Genomic DNA, 24,878 nt, shown 5'->3' with positions numbered 1-24,878 from the left:
GCTGAGAAAGGACCTGGGTCTTTGTCCCCTCGGACTTGGGGTGGCGGAGGGGCTCCTGCGGAACCCAGACCGTGTACCTGGTGCCCGATCGGGTTGTTTACACTGGCACACACAGCCCTTCTCGTTGCCAGGACGACCCCGGCCCCGGGGACGAGTTTTGCCGGTGCACCCAAAATGTCTCCCCCCGTCCCCCAGGTTTGGGTTCTGGCGCCGCAGCGGGGTCTGTGAGCCGGGGCGTCGCAGATCTCCCGGATCTGATATCGGGGGCCACCACCCCCCCCCCGGGCCCCCCCCTCCCCCCCGCGGTGGCGATGGTTCCAGGCCGTGGCCTCGGGTTGGCGGAAGCGTAGGCTCCCTTCGAGGCCGGTCCCCCGCCCCCTGCCCCTCCCCCAGCGCTGCGAAGCCGCAGGCTGTCTGCGTAGCCGCCGCCGTGACTCACCTTCTTCTTCCTTGCCGGGACCTGGACGGCCTGGGTCTGTAGCCGTGGGCCCTCCACCCAGGCTCCGCAAGCCCATCCTACATCTCCCCGGGCAGGTGTGTTTGCAGGAACAGTCTGGGCACCATCGTCGTTTCTGACCCCAGGATCCTTGCGTGTAAATAGCAATTTTTTTCTTTAACAGTATGAAACGTTTTTACTACACATGATCTGTGGTCCAAATCAGTAATTACAATAGTCAGATCTTTGTATCATATATATCAAATGTACACAACAATAAAATCACCTCTTCCATGAAAATTTTGTCGGTTCACTTTACGTGTTATCAAACGCAAGGCTCACGTGAGACTGTATAACACTTAACAGTCTGTTCACGTGCCAAGGGACAAGGCTAAACAGTAAATTAAAGTGTTAAAATATCTTATGCCAGGACAGGTTTCTTTTTGAATTGGATAAGCCAAGGACCATCAAGGACTATTTAGAACCTGAATAGAATCCAGTGGCTCTGAAATTAAAAAGCGGGTTGGAGGGAAAACAGATAAGCATCCCCCCCCCCCAGTTTTTTGTTTAGTTTCAGATAGCAAGTCAATGGGAAACTTTTAACCATAACATTCATTTCACTTTTTAGAGCTTGAATAACCACCTCTTCAGCCCGCCTTGCTAAGGTTACTGCATAATCCCTGCATTCCTGTCAAGAAGGATTAGCCATTTTCTCAGGTGGGAGGATTCCAGACTCACTGGGCTACTGTCTAGATCTGCAGTCTCAATAGCAATTTTTGAATCTACTTCCGGGTATGTTCCTTGATGGAGATCAATGTATTCTTTTTGTTATTCTTTTTTGCGTATTTTAATAGTGTCAGATGCCAGAGGAAAACTGGGTATTTTTAATTTAATTTAATTTCTTTAAAAAAAGTATTACTCTTAAAGTTTAGGTGATGTACAATCTTGTATTCATCTCTGGTGCACAGTGTAGTGATTCGATAATCAAACTGGCTGTTTGTAATTGTAATATGTGGCTTCATGGGTCCTCATCACTATCCTGAGGGATTTAACTACCATGAGACCTTAGATGGAATGGTGCCTTGACACAGGTCACGTTTTCAGTGTTCATTCAAAGTCTTACTTGGCAGTATCTGCATTCATTTCAGTGTAAAAAACTTAAGGCCAAAAGTAGCATATGGTTTTAAGCTCTACCTGATCTTGAAATCTGGATATTAGACCTTATTTATCCACAGGGGGAAAAAATACCATCAAGCCTCCCACAATTCAAAATTTGAAACCAATTTCAGGAAGAACAAAAAATACAAAGGGATTAATGACCTACTTTTAGATTTTGACCCTTTATACCTTCAGGCTTTCTTTCTCAATGTTCATTCTATTATTGCCCGTTTCATCAGTATGTGCCCAGACAACAATTAGATTTTCAGGAGAGTGGGATTGAATTGGGGGAGCATAGTACATACAAGAGGCCTATGAGCTTCAAACTGATGCCTTGTCCCACATCTTCGGCCACTTGTGCCCTTTATCACAGTCTTTCCATAATGATTATTTTTCCCTTGTATCTTTTTTAAAAGTCGTGGTAAAATTCAAATAACAGAAGTACCCACTTTAAAGTGTACGATTCAGTGGCATTTAGTGCATCCACAATGTTCCCTTTTTTTTCAATGTTTATTTATTTTTGAGAGAGAGAGAGAGCACATGAGCAGGGGAGAGGTAGAGACAGAGAGAGGAGGACAGAGATGTAAAGCGGGCTCTGCATTGACAGTGGGGTTCGAACTCGAACCGGGAAATCATGACCTGAGCCTGGTCGGACACTCAACCGACTGAGCCACTCAGGCGCCCCAATTCACAATATTCTGCCACCATGACCACCATCTAGTTTCCAAGCTTATTCATCACCCCAAAATGAAACCCCTTATTCATTTGGCCATCATTCCCCCAATTCCTCCCTCCTCCAGCCCCTGGCAACTTCTAGTCTGCTTCCTGTCTCTATGAATTTGCCTCTTCTGGATATTTAATATTTATGGAATCATAAAATATGTGACCTTCTGTGTCTGACTTCTTTCACTTAGCGTAATGTTTTTGAGGTTCATGCAGTTTGTAGCAAGTATTAGTACTTCATTCCTGTTTTGAGTTGAATAATAGTCCATTATGTAAATATGCCACATTTTGTTTATCCATTCCTCAGTGGATGGAAATTTGGGTTATTTCCACCTTTTGGCTGTTGTAAATAGTGCTTCTATCTACATTCATGTACAGTTATTTGTTTGAGTACCCATTTTCGATTCTTTAACGTATATACGTAGAATTGGAATTGCTGGGTCACAAGGCAATTTTATGTTTGAATTTTCGAGGAACTGTCACATATAACAACTGTACCATTTTACATTCCCACTTGCCATGTGCGGGGGTTCCTGTTTCTTCACATCCTCACCAACACTTATTATATCCCATTTTTTAAATTATAGACATCCTAGTGGATGTGAGATGATATCTCGTTGTGGCTTTGATTTACATTTCCCTAACGACTAATGATATTGAGCATCTTGTCATGCTTGTTGGCCATTTGTACATATTCTCGGGAAAAAAACATCTAATCATTTAATTTGGTGGTTTATTTTTTCACTGCTGAGTTGTAAGGATTCTTTATGTGTCCTGGAAACTACTCATTTTTAAGGGTTTTTTTCTTAAGTTTATTGATTGGAGAGAGAGAAGGGGAGGGACAGAGACAGAGAGGGAGAGAGAGAATCCCAAGCAGGCTCCGAACTGTCAGTGCAGAGACGAGGGGCCGGATCTCACAAACCGTGAGATCGTGACCTGAGCTGAAATCAAGAGTTGGACACTTAACGGACTGAGCCACCCAGGCGCCCCTGGAAACTATACTCTTATCAGATATATGACTTATAAATATTTTATCTCATTGTGTTGGTTGTCTTTTCACTATCTTAATAGTGTCATTGGATGCACGAAGTTCTTAATTTTGATGAAATCCGATTTATGTAATTTTTCCTTTGTTGCTATTATGCTTTGGTGTCATGTTGAAGAATCCATTGCTGGGGCACCTGAGTGGCTCAGCCAGCTAAACATCTGACTTCAGCTCAGGTCATGATCTTATGGTTCGTGGGTTTGAGCCACACTTTGGGCTCTGTGCTGACAGCTCAGAACCTGGAGCCTACTTTGGGTTCTGTGTCTCCCACTTTTTCTGCCCTCCCATGCTCATGCTCTCTCTCTCTCAAAAATAAATAAACATTAAAAAAAAAAAAAGAATCTATTGCCAAATCCAAGATCATGAGTTTTTCCCTGTTTTCTCCTGAAGAAAAGGAGTTTTGTAGTTTTATGACTCCTTCTTCCTCTCTCTCTCCCTCTCTCTCTCCCTCTCCCCATATATATCTCACTATATATATATATATATATATATATATATATATATATATATATATATATACATACTCTGTTTCTCTGTCTCTATATATATAGTGGGATATATATAGATATATATATATAGAGAGAGAGAGAGAGAGAGAGAGGGTTTTATATAACTATACATATGAGAGTTTTTAAATTTTAACTCATATTTAGGTATTTTGTCCATTTTCAGTTAGTTTTGGTATATGATATGAGGTATATTTCCAACTTAATTCTTTTGCATATAGCTATCTAGTTGTCCATCGTTTCCTGAACAATTATTTCCCAGTTGAATTATCTTGGCACCTTTATCCAGAATCGATTGACCATTGGTGTATGGGTTTATTTGTGGTTTCTGGTTCCTCAAGTCTATTCCATTGATCTGTATGACTGTCCTTATGCCAGTACAATGCTGTTTTGATTAGTGTAGTTTTGTAGTAAGTTTTGAAATTTAGACGTCAGGGTCCTACAACTTTTATTTTCTTTTTAAAGATTATTTTGGCTTATTATATTCCCTTATAATTCCATATGATTTTAGAATTCTTGTTCCTTGTATTTCTTGTTAAAAACCAGAAACTCTGAATATTAGAATGTGACAACTTTGGAAGACACATTTTCTCCCCTCTTCTAGGTTTGTTGTTCCTAATTGTTTGGGCTGCTCTGGTTGGCTTATTTAGTGACTTCCTAAGCTATTTTTTGCAATATCTGTGTTAGTTTTTTTTTAATTTAAGTATTAAAAAATAAAAATAAATACAAAGAAAATAAGTAAAATTTCACTATATTTGACACGCAATATTATATTAGTTTCAGTTATACAACTTAGTGATTTGACAATTATATACAACATGAAATGCTCACCACAATAAGTGTAGATATCATCTGCCATCATACAAAATTATTATAATATGATGGACTATATTCCCTATGCAGTACTTTTCATCTCCATGACTCATTTATTTTATTTATTTATTTTTAAGTAAACTCGACCCCAGATGTGGGGCTCAAACCCATGACCTCAAGTTCAAAAGTCACATTCTTTACCAACTGAGCCAGCAAGGTGCCCGACTCATTTATTTTATAACTGGAAATTTGTACTTCTTAATCCCCATTCACCTATTTTGCACATGTCCCCCCCACCCCACCCCCAGCCTTCTGGCAACCACCAGTTCATTCTCTGTGTTTATGACTCTGTTTCTGATTTGTTGTTTTTTGAATTCCATATATAAGTAAAATCACATGGTATTTGTCTTTCCTCTGTCTGATGTATTTCACTTAACATAATATGTTCTGGGTCCATCTATGTTGTTGCAAATGGCAGGATTTCATTCTTTTTTATGGTTTGAATAATATTCCATGCTGTGTGTGTGTGTGTGTGTGTGTGTGTGTGTGTGTATGGCATCTTCTTTACCCATTCATCTATTGATGGACACTTACATTGCTTCTGTATCTTGGATATTGTAAATAATGCTGCAGCAAACATAAGAATACATATATCTTTTCAAATTAGTATTTCGTTTTCATTGGGTAAATACCCAGTAGTGGACTTACTAGATCATATGGTATTTCTATTTTTAATTTTTTGAGAAACCTCCATACTGTTTTCCATAACACCTGCATTCTTTGTCACGTAGAGCCACTCAAATCTACATTCCGTTAGCTTAGTGGCCAGCAAGTGTTTTGAAATACTTACCATCAATTCCTGGATTCAAAATGAATAAAGATCAACAAAACAAAAAGGCAACCTAGTGAATAGGAGAGCATCCAACTTTGGCTCAGGTCATGATCTCAGTTTGTGAGTTCAAGCCCCACATCAGACTCTCTGCTGTCTGTGCAGAGCCTGCTTCGTATCCTCTGTCCCCCTCTCTGCCCCTCCCCCGCTCACTTTCTTTCTCTCTCTCTCTCTCTCAAAATTAAATATTGAAAAAAAGAATAGGAGAAAAATACTTGCAAATGATATCTTTGATAAGGGATTAATATCCAAAATTTATCAGTAACTCCCTACTACTCAATACCAAAAAAAAAAAAAAAACAACCAAAAAACGACACAATCAAAATATTAAATGAGCAGGGGACCTAATTAGACATTTTTCCAAAGCAGACGTACAGATGGCCAACAGACACACGAAACATCACTAATCATCAGGGAAATGCAAATCTAAATCACCTCACACCAGTCAGAATGGCTAATATCAAAAAGACAAGAGATAAGAAGTGTTAGTGAGGATGTGGAGAAAAGGGAACCCTTGAGCATTGTTGGTGGGAATGTAAATTGGGACAGTCACTATGGGAAACAGTGTGCAGTTTCCTCTAAAAATTAAAAATAGAGGGGGTCCTGGGTGGCTCAGTTGGTTGAGTGCCCAACTTCAGCTCAGGTCATGATCTTATGGTTCATGAGTTCAAGCCCCGCATCGGACTCTGTGCTGACAGCTCAGAGCCTGGAGCCTGCTTCGGATTCTGTGTCTCCCTCTCTCTCTACCCCTCCCCAGCTCGCATTCTGTCTCTCTCTCTCTCAAAATAAATAAATGAATGAATGAATGAGTGAATGAATGGAGTGAATGAATGAATAAAATTTTAAAAATTAAAAATAGAATACCCTACAAGCCAGTAATTCCACTCCTGGATATTTAGCTGAAGAAAACAAAAACACTAATTTGAAAAGATATATGCACTCCTATATTTATTGTAGCATTTGGGGGTATAGCTCAGGGGTAGAGCATTTGACTACATTATTTTTAATAGCCAAGATACGGAAATAACCTAAGTGCCCATCAATAGATGAATAGATAAAGAAGATGTGATACACACACACACACGCACACACGCGCACGCGCACACACACACACACACACACACACACACACACTGGAATATTCCTCAGCCATATAAAGAATAAAATCTTGCTGGGTCACCTGAGTGGCTCAGTTGGTTAAAAGCGTCCATCTTATGCTCAGGTCATGATCTCATGGTTCGTGGGTTTGAGCCCCATGTCAGGCTCTGTACTGACAGGTATGGAGCCTGCCTGGAATTCTCTCTCTCTCTCTCTCTCTCTCTCTCTCTCTCTCTCTCCCTCTCTCTCTCTGCCCCTTACCCACTCATGCTCTCTCTCTCTTTCAAAATAAATAAATAAAATGAACTTAAAAAAATAGGGGGCCATTCTCTGCACTTTTCTCCTTAAGATCAGGAGATCAGGTTTGGCCCAGCCAGCCGTGAATAAAATCTTGCCTCGCTTCTAAAAAAAAAAAAAAAATAGGGGTGCCTGGTGGCTCAGTTGGTTAAGTGTCTGACTTCAGCTCAGGTCATGATCTTGCAGTTTATGAGTTCAAGCCCCACGACGGATTCTGTGCTGACAGCTCAGAGCCCGGAGCCTGCTTCGGATTCTGTGTCTCCCTCTCTCTCTGCCCCTCCCCTGCTCATGCTCTGTCTCTCTCTGTCTCTCAAAAGTAAATAAATGTTAAAAAAAAAATCTAAAAGATAAAGAATAAAATCTTGCCATTTGTGACAACATGGATGGACCTAGAGGATATTGTGCTAAATTAAGTAAGTCAGACACCCAAAGACAAATAACTGTATGATTTCACTTATATGTGGAATCTTAAACAAAACAGACAACACACACAAATAAACCCAGAAACAGAACAAACTGGTGGTTGCCAGAGGGGAGGAAGATGAAGAGATAGACAAAATGGGAGAAGGGGATTAAAAGGTACAGGTTTCTGGGGGGCCTGGGTGGCTCAGTCAGTTAAGTGTCTAACTTCAGCTCAGGTCATGATCTCAGTTTGTGAGTTTGAGTTCTGCATCAGGCTCTGCGCTGACAGTGTAAAGCCTGCTTTAATCCTCTGTCTCCCTCTCTCTCTGCCTGTCTCTCTCTCTCCAAAATAAGTATTTAAAAAATAAACAAATAGGGGCGCCTGGGTGGCGCAGTCGGTTAAGCGTCCGACTTCAGCCAGGTCACGATCTCGCGGTCCGTGAGTTCGAGCCCTGCGTCGGGCTCTGGGCTGATGGCTTAGAGCCTGGAGCCTGTTTCCGATTCTGTGTCTCCCTCTCTCTCTCTGCCCCTCCCCCGTTCATGCTGTCTCTCTGTGTCCCAAAAATAAATAAAAAATGTTGAAAAAAAAATAAAAAATAAATAAACAAATAAAAGGTACGTGTTTCCAGTGATTAAACAAGTAATTCAGGGTGAGGAGAAGTACATCACAGGGGATACAGGCAATAATCATGCGATAATTTTATACGGTGACAGCTGTTAACTACACTCACAGTCATGAGCATTTCGTAATGTATATAAAGTTGAATCACTGTGTTGTACTCCTGAAGCTAATATAATATCATATGCCAACTCTACTTCAAAAAAGCAAGACAAAAAAAGAAAAAGGAGACGTAATACTCTCCCAGTGTTTGGGGATCGCGTCTGTGCTATGCTTTTCTTCAGTGCTTAGCCAGACTATTCACAAGTCTGCCTTCTCTCTTACTTCCTGCTTGCACAGAGCCCGAGAGCCATCCGGAAGTGAAAGCTTGTGGTCCTCTCAGCTGTTTCTGAGCATGTGGCTAGCACACGACCTTCTTGATTCCTCCGTATACCTGAGATCTTTTCAAAGCCTTTGTTCTTCCATCTACCTTTTCTCAAGCTTGTGTTTCCCACTCTTTTCAGTTGTCTGTTGCTTGTCCTGACTGTTGTCTCTTGCCCCAGGATGCTGTGGCCAGTGCTTGTGCCTTTAAACGCTTTGAGCAAGCAGCCTCGGCCCAGGGTTCGCTCCTAGTCAGACAAAACAAAGGCAAAACACCATGCCAGTCCTTGAGGGAGCCGGCAGAGTGGAGAAGACCCGGAACCACAATCCTTTGAGAATAAGGTCCATACTGCTCCCTCTAGTACCAGGAGTGCGGGCCTCCCATCCTCAAGGCCACTGCAAGTCTGGGGTGTGAGGGATGGTAGGCAGACAGTTTGAAACACCAAAGTGTTCTCTTACCACTGTCGGGGAGGAAAAATTTGCCTCTAGACTTCCAAATTCTTCTGGGCAGTCTTAAGAATTAAATTGACATGAGACAGATTAACAAGAGAAAAATCAAGTTTAATTCATACGTATGGAGGCCTCAAAGATGCAGGACCTAAGAAATGGTCAAGGCAGGGGCACCTGGGCGGCTCAGTCGGTTGAGCATTGGACTTCGGCTCAGGTCATGATCTCACGGTTCGTGGGTTCAAGCCCCGCGTTGGGCTCTGTGCCGACAGCTCGGAGCTTGGAGCCTGCTTCAGATTCTGTGTCTCCCCCTCTCTCTGCCCCTCCCTCGCACTCTCTCTCTCTTTCAAAAATAAACAAACTTAAAAGAAATGATCAAGGCAGGTAGCATTTATACTGTTCACACAAAGAAATGATACATTTGTGAGGGATCAACAGGACAAAGAAAACTTCTGTTTGGGAACTTCAGTTAGCAAGGAATTCCAAACAAAATTTGGGCTGGGGTAGTAAATTAGTCAAAGTTACAAGGTTTGTTTACATAGACTTCTTGGGCCCTGACTTCCCTGTCTCTGATGTTAAAGATGTTTCTCTACCTCCTGGTGCAGAGAGGGTACCTTTCGCATGGGAGATTTATTCCCCACTTTCTGGAGACAAAGGGGGATCAGAGTATTGTTCCTGCACTGGCTGTTTATTCACTGTGGCATATCTTGGGGTGGCCCACCTTGAGCCCCCACACCACAAAGCAGTGGATTCTTTTTACACCAAACCTTATGAGGTTGTTGTGAGTTTTTAGCTGAATTCCAACATTCACCGGAAATGGATTCTGACAGCTTTTGCCAGCTCAGTAGTTGCTCTGGGGGGTGGGATGGAGCCCTGGAGTTCCTTTCTCCACATTAGTCATGTTCAAATTTCTTTAACACTAGGGGGGCCCGGTGGCTCTGGTGATTTCAGCTGAGGCCCTGATCTCACAGTTCTGGAGTTTGAGCCCCACGTCGGGCTCTGCGCGCTGAGAGTGTGGGGCCTGCTTGGGATTCCCTCCCTCTCTCTCTGCCCCTCCCCCCCCAATAAATAAACTTAAAAAAATTCTTTAATACTAAAAAAAAAAATTCCTCTGGACTTTGCATTCTCCTTCTGGCAACTTCCCAACATCTCTCCTTCATGTCTCAGAAAAACTTTCTTCAAGGAGTAGTTTTCATACCCTCCCTCAGTTGTGATAAACAAAAATATCTCCAGACATTCACTAATGCGACCCAGGTGGAAAGTCACTTCAGATTGCTACCCACTGTAGTAACTCCAATTCTGAACATATTTGGATCTAACCTGTTTTCACATATACTTTTTAATTGTTTGGGGGGGGGTTCGTTTGGTTGGTTCTTGTTTTTCATTTGTGCTGTACAGCTCTATGAAATTTTATCACATGTGTAAATGCATGTAACCATCACCAAAATTAGGATATAGGACTCTTCTCTCCATACAAAGAAACTCCTTGTGGGGTGCCTAGGTGGCTCAGTCGGTTAACCGTCTTGATTTGGGCTCAGGTCATGACCTCACAGTTCGTTGGTTCGAGCCCCACATCTGGGGAATTCTCTCTCTCCCTCTCTCTGCCTCTTCCCCTCTTGCACTCTCTCTTCCTCTCAAAATAAGTAAACTTAAAAAAAAAAAAAACAAAGAAACTCTTGGGGCGCCCAAGTGGCTCGGTCGTTTAAGCGTCTGACTTTGGCTCAGGTCCTGATCTTGCGGTCCGGGAGTTCGAGCCCCACGTCAGGCTCTGTGCCGACAGCTCAGAGCCTGGAGCCCGCTTCGGATTCTGTGTCTCCCTCTCTCTCTGCCCCTCCCCCGTTCGTGCTCTGTCTCTCTTGGTCTCAAAAATAAATAAACGTTAAAAAGAAACTCTTTGTTGTTATACAAACCATTTTTCTAACCAAATGGCATAAAGGTGAAGAACATTGTAAAATTCTACCTTTGTGTAAGAAAGGGAAGACACAAGAACGTGTTTTTGTATTTTTTTAATGTTTATTTTATTTATTTTTGAGAGAGCGTGCAGCGTATGCACACAGGGTCGGGGCAGAGAGGGAAACAGAGGACCCAAAGTGGGCTCTGCGCCGACAGCAGAGAGCCTGATGTGGGGCTTGAACTCATGAACCATGAGATCATGATCTGAGCCGAAGTTGGACGCTTAATCAACTGAGCCATGCAGGCGCCTTGTGTTTTTATATTTATGCTTGCATAAATAATACACTGGGTAGTAATTGGGTACATGTGGGGCAGGGGATTTCAGTGATTCTTTTCACTGAATATATTATATTTTGGATTTTTGAGCTATACCATTATGTTAAAGATAGTAAATGAAACCAAATGGATGGCATGGTTTCCAAGTAGCATTTCAACAGGCTTTAAGAGCAGATGACATATCGGGGTGTCTGGCTGGCTCACTCGGTAGAGCATGTGAGTCTTGATCTCCGAGTCATGGGTTTAAGCCCCACACCGGGTGTAGAGCTGAGTTAAACTAACAAATAAGCAAACAAATAAATTACTGATATATGCTACAATTTGGATGAACCTTAGAAAACTTATAAATTATAAGAGCATATCACGTATTGACTAGACCACATCAGTCAGAGCTGCTATAAGAAAAGTTGAGAGAAATAGGCATCAATAGATTCAGAAGTAGACTTAGTAATATCATCTCCATGGCACCTGATTTGTCTTCCTTTACAGCGACAGTTCCCTTAACAGTCAACTAAATTAGGCCTGTGAAGCACTTAATCAACACTAGAGATTGCAGTACATGAAGCTTATACACCTTTCCCTTAACAGTTAAAGGTCATTGCCTTATCATCGGGATGGCGCAATATAAAGTATTCCTCTAGGCTGGAAGGCTACCTGCTTCCTTCTGTAAACTCTGCCCTATATGATGAAGTGAATGCCGTCACACAGGGCAGATGTTTTTTAAGGTCATCATGAGATCAAAAGTTAGATTGCATAGGGACACCTGGGAGGCTCGGTTGGTTAAGTGTCTGACTCTTGATTTTGGTTCAGGTCATGATCTCATGGTTTGTGGGTTCGAGCCCCGTGTGGGGCTCTACACTGACAGTGTGGAGGCTGCTTAGGATTCTCTCCCTCTCCCTCTCTCTCTGCCCCTCCCATGCATGCTCTCTCTCTCTCTCTCTCTCAAAATAAATCAATAAACTTAAAGTTAGATGGCACAAAAGATCACGATACACGATTTTGTTTTCTCACTTGCAGATACTGATGTCAGCTGTGACACTGATGTGTACATAAGGAGCAGTCATGCTCTTACAGATGTTATTTGGTTTCATTTAAGGGTGGACACGCAACACTTTATTTGAGTTGACCACTACAATCTCCTTGTAATAGACATTTCGAAAACTGTTTCTGGTTGTGCCTGTGGTTATTTTGTGGTCGTTGTTGTCCCTGTTTTATACCGACATCAATATCAATGTTTACACAAGTATTATGCGTTAGCTACCATACAGAATGCATGAAAGCTGGAGGTTAAATCTCAGTTTTAAGAGAATCCTAACCGAAAATTTTTTAAGTTTATTTATTTATTTTGAGAGAGAGAGAGAGAGTGCAGGCGCTCAAATGGGGAAGGGGCAGAGAGAGAGGGAAAGAATCCTGACCAGGCTCCACACTGTCAGCAGAGAGCCCGATGCGGGGCTCGAACCCACGAACCCTGAGATCATGACCTGAGCAGAAACCAAGAGTCAGATGCTCAACGGGCTGAGCCACCCGGGCGCCCCCTAACTGAAAATTTAAACATTCTGGGTTGCACACAGAAAAGGGACTAGAAAGAAACAATACTTTTTGCTTTTCCTATATTGCTCAATGATCTACCTTTTATGAAGTATTAGGCACTGGGCACAGTGATAGGTGCTTGAGATACATTATGTCTATAATTTTACAAACTTCAGTTGTGTCCTAGTTTTTTTTAAGTGATAAAGATGCATTAGTTATATTTTTTTGGTCGTGTAATACTATTAAAATAAGTAAAATTTTCTTTTTCATCTTAATTTTTTAAAAGTAGATAGATACCATGCCCAGTGTGAGGCTTGAACTCAAAACCCTGAGGTCAAGAACCCCATGCTCTACTGACTAAGGCAGCCAGGCACCCCTCATTTTAATTTAATTTTTTAATGTTTATTTATTTTTGAGAGAGAGAGAGAGAGAGAGAGAGAGAGAGTGAGAGTGGGGAAGGGACAGAGAGAGAGGAAGCCACAGAATCTGAAGCAGGCTCCAGGCTCTGAGCTGTCAGCACAGAGCCCGATGAGGGGCTCGAACTCACAAACCGCGAGATCATGACCCGAGCTGAAGTCGGACGTTTAACTGACTGAGCCACCCAGGTGCCCCACCCCTCATTTTAATTTTTAAAAAATTTAGTAATACATAACACACCTGCACATATATACTGTGTTAGGAAGGAAAATTTTTTCTCTATCCTTGAAGGTCCTTCTGACTGGCCTAAATATTTAATTAACATCACACAGATTAACATGAGAATATCAAATTTAATTACGTAAATACAGGGAAGCCATATAAACAGGAACAATTCCATAGACAGGCAAAATGAGGTATGTAAGTCATGCTGGACTAAGTAGAAAGTGGGTAGGGATCTGGAGTTTTCAAGGGAAGGAAGGCAAGCCACAGGAAGAAAGGGAAGAGTAAATGTTTGTTAAATGAAAGGTTTTCTGGGAAATCAAGAAACAATGAAACATACCATGCTAGATTTCTCCTTGTCTACCATACCTAGTTCATATCATATATAGTTATGTATGGTGATAGCTCCCTTCCTGGAACAGGTCCTCTATCTAAATTCTTTTAGGCAGTTAGCAGGAAGGCAAAAAAGAAAAACTTCTTAAAGTCTTCTGTTTCTTAAAAATAACTCCCTAGGGGTGTGTGGGTGACTCAGTCAATTGAGCGTCTGACTTCGGCTCAGGTCATGATCTCACAGTGGGTTCGAACCCCACATTGGGCTCTATGCTGACAGCTCAGAGCCTGGGGCCTGCTTTGGATTCTGTGTCTCCCTCTCTATCTACCCTTCTCCTGCTCTCTCTCTCTCTCTCTCTCTCAAAAATAAACATTAAAAAAATAAAATAAAAATAACCACCTAATATTCAAATCAGCAAAGAGGAAATCAAACTTTTACTCTTCACAGACGACATGATACTCATGGAAAACCCAAAAGACTCCACCAAAAAAACTGGTAGAACTGATCCATTAATTCAGCAAAGTTGCAGGATATAAACTCAATGTACAGAAAACAGTTGCATTTCTATACACCAGTAATGAAGCAGCAGAAAGAGAAATCAAGGAATCGATCCCATTTACACTTACACCAAAATCCACAAAATACCTAGGAATAAACCTAACCAAAGAGGTGAAAAATCTATACACTGAAAACTATAGAAGGCTTATGAAAAAAATTGAAAAAGACACAAAAACACAGAAAAACATCCCATGCTCATGGATTGGAAGAAGAAATATTGTTAAAATGTCAATACTACTCAAAGCAACCTACATATTCAATGCAATCCCTATGAAAATAACACCAGCATTCTTCACAGAGCTAGAACAAGCAATCGTAAAGTTTGTATGGAACCAGAAAAGACCCCAAATAGCCAAAGCAACCCTGAAAAAGAAAACCAAAGCTGGAGGCATTACACTTCTAGACTTCAAGCTGTATTACAAAGCTGTAATCATGAAGACAGTATGGTACTGGCAGAAAAACAGACACATAGATCAGTGGAACAGAATAGAAAACCCAGAAATGAACCCACAAACATACGGCCAACTAATCTTTGACAAAGCAGGGAAGAATACCCAATGGAACAAAAACAGTCTCTTCAGCAAATGGTGCCGTGAAAACTGGACAGTGACATGCAGAAGAATGAACCTGGACCACTTTCTTACACCATACACAAAAATAAATTCAAAATGAATGAAAGACCTAAACATAAGACAAGAAGCCATCAAAATCCTAGAGGAGAAAACAGACAACAACCTCTTTGACCTCGGCGACAGCAACTTCTTACTCTACATGTCTCTGCAGGCAAAGGAAACAAAAACAAAAAATGAATTATTGGGACTTCATCAATTAAAAAGCTTCTGCACAGCAAAGGAAACAATCAGCAAAACTACAGAAAACTGTCAACCAACAGAATGGGAGAAGATATTTGCAAATGACATATCAGATAAAAGGTTAGTATCCAAAATCTATAAAGAACTTATCAAACTCAACACCCAAAAAACAAATAATCCAGTGAAGAAATGGGCAAAAGACATAAATAGACATTTCTCCAAAGAAGACATCCAGATGGCCAACCGACGCATGAAAAATGCTCCACGTCACTCATCATCAGGGAAATACAAATCAAAACCACAATGAGATATCACTTCACAACTGTCAGAATGGGTAAAATTAACAACTCACGGGGCACCTGGGTGACTCAGTCCGTTGAGCGTTCGACTTCGGCTCAGGTCATGATCTCGCGGTTCGTGAGTTTGAGCCCCACCATGGGCTCTGTGCTGACAGCTCGGAGCCTGGAGCCTGCTTCAGATTCTGTCTCCCTCTCTCTCTGCCCCTCCCCCACTCACACTCTGTCTCTCTCTCCTTCAAAAATAAACATTAAAAATTTTTTTTAAATAAAATAAAATTAACAACTCCGGCAATAACAGATGTTGGCAAGGATGCGAAGAAAGAGGAACCTTTTGCACTGCAAACTGATGCAGCCACTCTGGAAAACAGCATGGAAGTTCTACAAAAAATTAAAACTAGAACTACCCTATGACCCAGCAATTGCACTACTAGGTGTTTATCCAAAGGATACAGGTATGCTGATTCGAAGGGGCACATGTACCCCAATGTTTATAGCAGTGCTATTGACAATAGCAAAGTATGGGAAGAGCCCAAATGTCTATCAACTGATGAATGGATAAAGAAGATATGGTGTGTGTGTGTGTGTATATATATATATATATATATATGTATATGTATATATGTATATATATATATATATATATAGTGGAATATTATTTGGCGATCAGAAAGAATGAAATCTTGCCATTTGCAACAACGTGGATGGAACTAGAGTATATTATGCTAAGCGAAAAAAGTCACAGAAAGACAAATATCATGATTTCATTCATATGTGGAATTTAAGACACAAAACAGATGAACATAAGGGAAGGGAAGCAAAAAGAATATAAAAACAGAGAGGAAGACAAACTGTAAGAGACTCTTAAATACAGAGAACAAACTGAGGGTTGCTGGAGGGGTGTTGGGTGGGGGGGGGTGGGCTCAATGGGTAAGGGGCTTTAAGGAGAACACTTGTTGGGATGAGGACTGGGTGTTATATGTAAGTGATGAATCACTAAATTCTATTCCTGAAATCATTATTACACTATATGTTAACTAATTTGGACTTAAATTAAAATATATATATAACTACCTAAAAGAATCCACACTCCAATGAGACAGGTATGTGTATGGTGAGGGGGTCCGAATTGTGCTGCCCTACACAGCCAGACATAGAAGGGTAAAGGGAAACTTATTTTTCCTCCACTTCAGCGCTCTGAGACAAGAGGATGTCCTTCTCCCTGGGGACCACCGTGGCAGGTAAAGGAGCCCACGGGGCGGAGACGGCAGGCTGAGGCTGAATGCTGAGGACACTGGGAGCAGTCACCTTAGTAAACGGCAAGCTTGTCTCTGCTGCTGTCACACTTGCCTCTGCTGTTGAAGACGACATCACTCTAGCCTCTCCCCACAGGGGTATGGAGGCCCCCCATCCTTGGGCTGAGCTGGCTAGTGCTCCTGGAAGTGACTAAAAGGCAGAGAGGTTGCTACTCCTGTCCCTCCCAGGACGGAGGCTGCCGTCCTCTGGAACAGGTGCTTCAAACTGATGACGGAGCGTGGGGCAAGCTGAGGGCAAAGTAGGCTGACAGGAGCCCGCCTCCTCCGCAGGTGGAATATGGGCGATATTCCTTGGACACTCTTGACTACCCAAGAACAAAGGAAAGGGGTTTAAGTGTTTGCCATGGTGATGTGGGAAACTAAGGCAAGTGAGAAATTAAACTCCCTTACTGCCTACAGCCCATTGACAAGTCCTTGTGAGAGGCCTGAGAAAATTGAAACTTAAAAGCTTAAGTTATGGGAAACTGAAACCTAACCAAGCTTAACCAGCTTGTTCCGCTTCTGTACAATTGCTTGGCATGCCCATGTATTCCTGATCAATCATTATTGCCTGGCACATCCGTATATTCTTGATCAACCATTGTTACTTGGCACATCCGTGTACTCCTGATCAATCATTGTTGCTTGGCACATCCGTGTATTCCTGATCAATCATTGTCATACCCGTACCCCCGGTTGTGGTCTGACCTAAAGGCAGGAACCAATCGAATACTGTTAAGTGTCCAACTTTAAACACCAACCAATCGCAGCTCTGTAACTGTGGAAAATTCCTGATTTCCCCATGACTTGTTTGTACCTGTCTATAAAAGGGGTGTAAAAACCTCTCTCAGGGCCTCTTGGCGTCACCGGCAACGGGGGCGCAGAGGTCCAGGTTCGAACCTGCAATAAATGACCCTTGCTGCTTAGCTTTGACTCTGGACTCTGGTGGCTCGTTTTGGGGGTCTCTTAGACTCTGGGCGTTTCATTTGGTGCATTGGCCGGGAAGGCCCCCCCCAAACCCACCAGACCCCAAGTCAACGGGTCATTTCTGAGACCGATCGGTAAGTAAGCCGGCTCTGTCTGTGTCTGTGTCTGTTGTCTGTTGTCTGTTCGTTTCTGGCTCTCCCGCGCGGGATCTGTATCAGTGACTGACCTAGCCCTGGCGGACGCGCTATAGGGAAGTCAGTCGGGACCAGTAGGAGACGTCCTCTGGCTCCCGTCTGGGGCACTATTTTGGCCCATCAGGACTCTGTTCGGGTTACGGACACCCGTTCTGTATCTGGTCTCTTCTCCAAGGCACTTTCTGTTTGCCGCCGCGCTTGCGATTTAACTTGTCTCTTCTCCCCTGCAGGTATATCCAACTCGCTTCCGGAACAGAAACTAACTTGGCCCATTTATCTTTTCCTATACAGGCTATGGGACAGAACCAGAGTACACCTCTCTCCCTTCTTCTAGCTAATTTCAAGGATGTCCAGGCTGGAAGAAGGGAGAGAGGCCATAACCTAAGCCTGGACATCCGCCGGTCGAGACTCATCACTTTTTGCCAGTCTGAGTGGCCCACTTTCGGAGTGAGCTGGCCTACTGAGGGCACTTTTTGTTTGCCTATAGCGGCCAAGGTCAGGGCCACCCAGACCAGGTTCCCTACATCCCCGTCTGGCAAGATCTTGTTAAAAACCCTCCACCCTATCTTCCCCCTCCCCTTGCACCCCAGGCCCTGCCTGAAGCGGCCGCCCCACCTGTTGCCCGCTGGTTGCCCCTCAAGGGGAACCGGGGGGGGGGGTGGGGAGCGGGGCGGGAAGCGGCAGCTGTGCCAGAACCAGGGAGGCTACAGGCAGCAGCCGTGCCTAGCCCTATTAAAAATGAAACCAACCGTGAAGGGCCAGCCGGCCAAACTCGCGGGCGCACCCAGTGTGAGCCAAGCTCTCGCCTCCCCCACTCCACTGTAGCCCTACCCCTGCGGGAAATAGGACCCCCCGATGAAACGGGCAATCCCCGACTCCAGTATTGGTCCTTCTCCACCAGTGACCTATATAATTGAAAAACCCAAAATGCTCGGTTTTCTGATAACACTAGAGATCTTATAGCCCTCCTAGAGAGCATAATGTTCACCCACCAGCCTACCTGGGATGACTGCCAACAGCTTTTGCGAATCCTGTTCACCACAAAAGAAAGGGAGAGAATTCAACTTGAAGCGCGGAAGCTGGTCCCCGAGGAAGATGGTCGACCCACTGTTAACCCTGACCTCATTAATGCAGCGTTTCCCCTGACTCGGCCTGATTGGGACTACAACGTGGCAGAAGGTAGGGGATGACTGCTCATTTATCGCCAGACTCTAATGGCGGGTCTCTGGGCTGCAGCACGCAAGCCCACCAATTTGGCCAAGATGTACTCGGTAGTACAAGGTAAGACAGAGAGCCCTGTCACCTTTTTAGAGAGATTAATGGAAGCCTTTAGGCAGTACACTCCCATGGACCCTGAGGCTCCTGAAAATCAGGCTGCTGTTGTAATGTCGTTTGTAAACCAGGCTGCCCCTGATATCAAAAAGAAACTCCAAAAATTAGAGGATTTAGAAGGAAAACAGATCCAGGATTTACTCCGCATTGCTCAGCGGGTATATAATAATCGGGATGCTCCAGAGGATAAGCAGAAAACTCGCCCCCCTAGGCGCCCCCTAGACAAAGACCAATGCGCCTACTGTAAAGAAAAAGGACATTGGATTCGTGACTGTTCCAAAAAGAAGCAACTGCGCTCGGGGTCAGAGCCATGGCCAAACCCCTTTACACGAAGTCTCTAAAAACCAACCATCATTTAAATGGTCTGCGGAAGCTGAGCAGGCATTCCAACAGATAAAGAGAGCTCTCCTATCGGCCCCAGCTCTAGGACTGCCCAATATCTCTAAACCCTTCCACTTATATGTGGATAAACATAAAGGCATAGCCAAGGCAGTGCTAACCCAGCATCTAGGTCCGTGGCCCAGACCAGTGGCCTATCTCTCAAAGAGAAAAAAAAAACTGGACCCTGTAGCCGCAGGATGGCCCCCTTGTCTCCAGATAATAGCGGCTACAGCCCTAATGGTTAAAGACGCCGATAAGCTGTCCCTGGGTCAAGAGTTACATGTCACCACACCCCACGCCATCAAAGGAGTACTCAAGCAGCCCCCCGATAGGTGGATGAGCAATGCTCGGATGGTCCACTATCAGGGACTCCTGTTAAATCCCTTGCGGACCACATACACTCCTCCCCGAACTCTAAACCCGGCCTTGCTGCTACCCGACCCTGACCTGGACTCCCCGCTCCATGACGGTGCCGACATCCTAGCGCAGATCCATGGAATAAGGAAAGACCTACAGGACCGGCCATTACCTGATGCTGAGGTCACCTGGTTTACTGACGGAAGCAGCTTCGTCCATCAAGGACAGAGGTATGCGGTATGCGGGGGCAGCAGTGACATCTGAGACTGAAGTGATATGGGCAGAGGCTCTGCCCACAGGCACTTCTGCCCAAAGGGCAGAACTAATTGCATTGACCCAAGCATTAAGAATGGGGCGGGACCGCAAAGTGACTGTATATACAGACAGCCGGTATGCCTTTGCCATGGCCCATATACATGGGGCAATATACCGTGAGAGGGGACTACTCACTGCTAAAGGCAAAGACATCAAAAATAAAGATAAAATTCTGGCCCTATTGGCCGCTCTTTGGGCCCCTAAAAAACTGGCTATAGTACATTGCCTGGGTCACCAAAAAAAAAAAATAAATAAATAAATAAAAATAACTGATCCAATCTCTCGAGGAAATAACCTCGCTGACCAGACTGCACGCCAGGTAGCACAAAACCCCATTCAAGTACTTCCTGCGCAGCTACCAGACCCAGGGCCCCGAGATTTACCCCCACAGCCTGAATACTCAGAAGATGATCTTATCTGGATGCACAAGCTCCCCATGACCCAAGTTACAGACGGATGGTAGAGGGACTCCAGAGACCGCCTTATCCTTCCCGAAAAATTGGGCCACGCAATCCTGACAAAAATACTCCAGAACGCGCACCCACACGCCACAGCCCAAGGCCACCGAAAAAGAGGAACCATACCAGGAGCCCACTGGGAAGTGGACTTCACCAAGGTAAAGCCCGGCAAATACGGCTATAAATACTTACTAGTGTTCGTAGACACTTTTTCAGGATGGACTGAAGCCTTTCCAACCAAGAAGAAAACGGCACAGATAGTAGCCAAAAAGATCCTAGAAAAAAAAAAATTCCTGCCCAGGTATGGTTTTCCAGTCATGATAGGGTCAGACAATGGACCTGCATTTGTCTCTAAGGTAAGTCAGGGATTGGCTTCCGTACTTGGGGCAGATTAGAAATTACATTGTGCCTACCGGCCCCAAAGTTCAGGACAAGTAAAAAAATAAAACATTAAAAGAGACCCTTATTAAATTGACTATGGAGACTGGCGCTAATTGGGTAGGGTTACTCCCCTACGCTCTGTACAGGGTTTGTAACTCCCTATACAAGTTGGGCCTTACACCCTATGAAATCATGTTTGGCAGACCCACACCTAATCTTAAGTCAAAACTCATTCAATTAGACCAAGATAACAGCCTCTTGTCTTCTCTCAGGGCTCTACAGCAGGTTCATGAGGCCGTGTGGCCTAAACTAAAAGAACTGTATGAGGCAGAACTCCCACCCACTCCTCATCAGTATCATCCAGGAGACTGGGTCCTCGTCAAGCGACACCAGCAGGAGAACCTTGGACCCAGGTGAAAAGGACCTTACCAAATCATCCTGACGACTCCCACCGCCATCAAGGTAGATAACCTCCCCACCTGGATCCACCATACCCACGTGAAGCCTGTCGACCCGTTGTCTGACCTCGTGGGACGCACTGATAAAAATACTACTTGAACTGTAGACCGAGTAAGAAAAACCCCCTCAAACTAACCTTGCGCCGTGCCTCCCCTAGACATGTTCAGGATAGTAACCCTTGTCCTACTAGCCCTCAACCTCAACCTCCTGGAGGGAGGACTAAATGCCCCCGTTGACAAACAGGAATTGTACGGAGCTCTGTATGGAAGGCCCTGTGATTGCAGAGGTGGCGTAGTTAGAACCCTTACCCTGCCACATGGTAACAGACTAGTAGCCGGCTCTGTAGGAAGGGGTGGTCACTATCAGCGAAGATACACGCAAACCCAAGACTGTGGGACCACAATTGCTCACTTAACCCAGACCTATGACATCACAGGACCCCAAAAACAGCAGTGGTTATGTGTTGACAAACCTAGGCCCCTGCCCCCCACAGCAGAATGCCCTTGCTCTACTTTCCAGGAGTCGATGCATAGCTCTTGTTATGACTCCTATCAGCAATGTATAGGGCCAGACAACTCCACTACCTACTTTACAGCTATCCTACAGAGTAACAGGGCAGCAATAGCTAGTGATAATAATATGCAACTTCAAGCCGGCTGCCGTGGCTCAGTTGGAGCCGCCGTCTGCTGGAACCCCCATGCCCATCCCTAGTTTAAACTTTGCAACTGGCAGATCCAAACGAGCTGTGGTTGTTATCCCCCTCCTGACAAGCCTAGGAATTACAGGTGCATTAACTATCGGGACAGCAGGATTAGGAGTCTCCATACACTCCTATCTGCCACTCTCTCGGCAACTAATTAACAATGTCGAGGCCTTGTCAGGGACGATCCAGGATCTGCAAGATCAGCTAAATTCCCTAGCAGAAGTGGTGTTACAAAATAGAAGAGGGTTAGATCTGCTAACCGCAGAACAAGGTGACATCTGCTTAACCCTACAAAAAAATGTTGCTTTTATGCCAATAAATCAGGAATAGTTCGGACCAAAATTAAATAGCTCCAAGAGGATCTCACACACCGAACAAAATAATAAACTTTATCAGGGACAGACTAAACACCATTCAGGTTATGGTCCTTAGACCACAGTATCAGCTCCTAGACATGGAAAGCGAGCTTGATTAGGTAACACTGTAGGACCCAAGATTGGGTCCTCAGGTACTTGAGAAAGGGGGGGATGAGAGGCCTGAGAAAATTGAAACTTAAAAGCTTAAGTTATGGGAAACTGAAACCTAACCAAGCTTAACCAGCTTGTTCCGCTTCTGTACAATTGCTTGGCATGCCCATGTATTCCTGATCAATCATTACTGCCTGGCACATCCGTATATTCTTGATCAACCATTGTTACTTGGCACATCCGTGTACTCCTGATCAATCATTGTTGCTTGGCACATCCGTGTATTCCTGATCAATCATTGTCATACCCGTACCCCCGGTTGTGGTCTGACCTAAAGGCAGGAACCAATCGAATACTGTTAAGTGTCCAACTTTAAACACCAACCAATCGCAGCTCTGTAACTGTGGAAAATTCCTGATTTCCCCATGACTTGTTTGTACCTGTCTATAAAAGGGGTGTAAAAACCTCTCTCAGGGCCTCTTGGCGTCACCGGCAACGGGGGCGCAGAGGTCCAGGTTCGAACCTGCAATAAATGACCCTTGCTGCTTAGCTTTGACTCTGGACTCTGGTGGTTCGTTTTGGGGGTCTCTTAGACTCTGGGCGTTTCACTTGAGACCAGGAGAGTGTCCTCCCTCTAGGAGCTCAGCTGCCTTGATGATGACACTTTGCTATTGGCAAAAGGGAATCTTGGCTTAACATTATCCTGACCCCCCCCCCCCCCCGCCATGATCCTGTAAGTCTACTGTAACATGTAAAAATTCCTTTGGAAACTTCCTTTATCTCAACTCCCCCAAGATATATGCTGACAATCATACTTCAAGCTTATGGCCCCTGATATACATCTGAAGGGTCTCGTGAATGAGGCTTTACTAAATGATAAAAATGGCCTTTTCCTAACAGCAGCTGGCCCTTCAAGATCCTGGAAAGTTTGCTTAAAAAGTTCCTTAGAAACTTATGCTGTCCCTGACCCCCTCCCAACCTGAGGGTATCTAATCAGTTACTCATCACAACCCCAGTGCAGCTCTTTCTGCCCACGGGTCCTATCCCCGCACTTTAATAAAATAAATCACTTTTTTTGGGGCATCTGGGTGGCTCAGTCGGTTAAGCGTCCAACTTCAGCTCAGGTCATGATCTCGCAGTTCATGACTTGGAGCCCCACATCCGGCTCTGTGCTGGCAGCTCAGAGCCTGGAACCTGCTTCGGATTCTGTGTCTCCTCTCTCTCTCTGCCCCTCCCTTGCTCACACTCTGTCTCTCTCAAAAAAAATAAACATTAAAAAATTTTTTTGAAATAAAGATAAAATAAAATCACCTTTTTGCCCCAAAGACGTCTTCGAGAATTCTTTCCTGGCCGTTGGCTCCGGACCACCCCACCATCACCCAACAACCCCATCATTTTGTGACTTTAACATGGGCTTCGAGTCTTTTCATCTGGGCTCTGAGCTGGTGCAAACCCGGTGAGTACTTTCTCTTTTCTCCCTTTACTCCCATTTCAGGGGCTTTTCGAGGCGTATGGTCTTACTGGAACACTTGCATGTCAATTGCTCAGGCCGCAATCCTCTAGCCCGTGGCTACTCGACGGGGAGGAGAAAGCCGGCCTTTCGGCTGGAAGTTAGTACCCTGGCCGGAATGGTAGTAAGACCCGGAAACTTGATGCCCTCTCTTTATTCCTGTCCTTATAAAAAGTTGTCTGTCTTGGGCACGGGACAGCCACTAAGTCACCAGGATGGCTGTCAGTCTTAAGACTCCTGTTTGAGGTTTCCTCCTCATTGGTCTAACATGATCCCTCCACATCTCTGATCTAGCCGCTTCTGGCTGAGAGACCTCCACTGGGAGCCGGCCGAAACCAGTACCCCATTGAATGAAAACCCAACTGGGGACCGTTTTCTAGGGAAGTTGGCTGTAAAGACTACATGTATTGGAATGTTCTTAGCTCATGATGGATTTGTCTTTACTGTTTTTAGTCAATGTTCTCTGCTAACTACTACTTAAATTACAAAATTGGGTGATTCCTCCTTGTAAAACTTTTCCAGTATTCTCCAAGGGTTAAAAACAGCGGTTTCTTCTCTGCCTTCTTAGCAAGACAAACTCAGGTCCATACGCTGGCACCCACCTGTAGCCTAGGATGCAATGGGGAGGTGGGGAGACACTAGCATCTTTCCTCGGGGGCCATAGCGACTTCATTTGAGGGATGCTTCAGGTCGCTTTAACACCTCAGGAAGCTCTGACATATCCTGCACGTGGGATGCCACGTGTCAGGGGGATTCTCGTGGTAATGGACCTTCACTACTTCTCTGTCTCTGCTCTGGAGAAGCATGGGAGCTTCTCTTCGGTCCCCAGGGACTCTCCCCTGGGATGCCTTTTTAACCACTGGAAACAAATCAATGAAAACATTGCAAAATGTAGGAAAGGACTGATCTCC

The 24,878-nt window shown here is 44.3% G+C and overlaps 1 long non-coding RNA gene across 1 annotated transcript; it reads left to right on the top strand.

Moving 5' to 3' along the window:
• The first annotated feature begins 175 nt into the window (after positions 1-175).
• Positions 176-24,630, top strand: LOC122477927. Its single transcript, XR_006295793.1, has 3 exons — positions 176-593; positions 1,065-1,228; positions 23,784-24,630. It is a non-coding gene; the product is annotated as an uncharacterized LOC122477927 (long non-coding RNA).
• Positions 24,631-24,878: the final 248 nt, after the last annotated feature.

This window comes from Prionailurus bengalensis, chromosome X, assembly GCF_016509475.1.
Source record: "Prionailurus bengalensis isolate Pbe53 chromosome X, Fcat_Pben_1.1_paternal_pri, whole genome shotgun sequence".
Taxonomy (NCBI): Eukaryota; Metazoa; Chordata; class Mammalia; order Carnivora; family Felidae; genus Prionailurus; species Prionailurus bengalensis.
This window is presented reverse-complemented; position numbering and strand designations above follow the sequence as displayed.